Source organism: Elgaria multicarinata, chromosome 13, assembly GCF_023053635.1.
Source record: "Elgaria multicarinata webbii isolate HBS135686 ecotype San Diego chromosome 13, rElgMul1.1.pri, whole genome shotgun sequence".
Classification (NCBI taxonomy): domain Eukaryota; kingdom Metazoa; phylum Chordata; class Lepidosauria; order Squamata; family Anguidae; genus Elgaria; species Elgaria multicarinata.
This window is the reverse complement of record NC_086183.1, coordinates 22,496,605-22,498,244: the sequence shown is the minus strand read 5'-3', so window position 1 is coordinate 22,498,244 and position 1,640 is coordinate 22,496,605.

Genomic DNA, 1,640 nt, shown 5'->3' with positions numbered 1-1,640 from the left:
TCCAAGGTGCTGAACCCAGAGGATGATGGAGCTAAAATGTATTTGACTGGCGAATGGCCTCAGTGGCAGTTTGCAATCATAAAAACAAGTCACTAAAAGTTACCCAAACAAATGCTGTTTTGAATGTTTAAAATTGGCAACCACAGAAGACCATGTGGTGGTTGTTGTTGTTTTTAAATGCATGATGCTAGGCTCTACAGTTTAAGATAAGCCTTACCAGAGATTGTCTGTTCAAATTGAAATTTGGCAACTCATCTCTTGAAGAGCTACCAGCCTTTGTTGACCAACCAAGCTACCCTCTTTGAGCAGCAGCACCTCTTGAACCTGGAATCAAGCAGGACCTCACATACTTAGGACAGATGGATATGACAAACAGAGGTGCTGTGTTCCTGGGTGTCCATGGTTACACACATGCATGAACTTGCATGAGTACGCTTGTCATGACAAACACAGGAACAAAGGGATCTTTTCCAATGGCATGGGGCATATAGAACAGACTGTGTGCTGTGCTTCAACCAAGCCTCTAGAGTGGTCAATTTAAAGGTGTTGTTGTGGGTTATCTGGCTGTGGTGGTGACTTAGACAGACATCAGGTAGCCATTTGCATGCATCCAGAGTTCCATCGGAGGAACAACTTTTAATTTAATTAGTTCAGGGCCTTTGCTCTTGCTGCCTTTCCCAGAAGAAAATCGATTATTTAGCCAAGGTGCCAGGGTGATGCCAACCCAAAGTACAAACCCCATGGCCAGCTGAAGATATTTTGCAGCCTGAGTTGAATGATAAAATGGTGCCCCCTTCCATACAGGCCTTAGCTAGACCTAAGGATTATCCCAGGCAAATGGAGGGGTCATCCCTGCCTGCTCCTGGGATCCCCTGTGTTCATTTGGATGCACAGGGATGATCCCGGGACGATCCCAGGATATACAGGCGTGGTCTAGCCATGGTCACAGAAGCCAACCAGAGTGATAGCTGAATCTTGCTTCAACATTGCCAATGGGAATATACTACCTCAAGTATCAGAAACAGTATGCCTCTGATACTGAAGGTTGCTGGGGAACATGGGTGGGAGGGTGCTGTTGTACCATGTCCTGCTTGTGGGTCCCTGATCAACAGCTGGTTGGCCACTGTGTGAACAGAATGCTGGACTAGACAGATCCTTAGCCTGATCCAGCATGGTCTTCTTATGTTCTGCTCTTATGATAGTGTCCTCCATCATACCTGAGGATAACAAGCTAACTTATGGGGTGCAGGACAGGCTGCATATTGCCCACAATTCTGTCCGTACTGCCTTCACTGCTGCCACCACCTAATCTGCTCCCTGAAGTGGCCTCCTTGCTCTTCCTAATGGTAAGGTCAGCCCTAATAAAGCCCAAATGATGGACATACAGAAACAGCAAGAGAGACCGTTCTTCGGGAGCTCAGGGCCAGATGGAATCCTGCCATTTCCAGCAGTTGCAGCAGCTGCGATTGCCTCTGGAAACTGTCAGGTAGGGCCTCAGCTGTTCAGGACAGATGCATAATGCAGCCAGAAGAACAGGAAGTATAATGAGATGAGTCCTGCTTTTCCCAACCCTTCCAGTAACTCCAACCATTCTGGGGCTCTTGCCTTTGCTGCCAATAGCCCCATCCTTTCTGTGGACT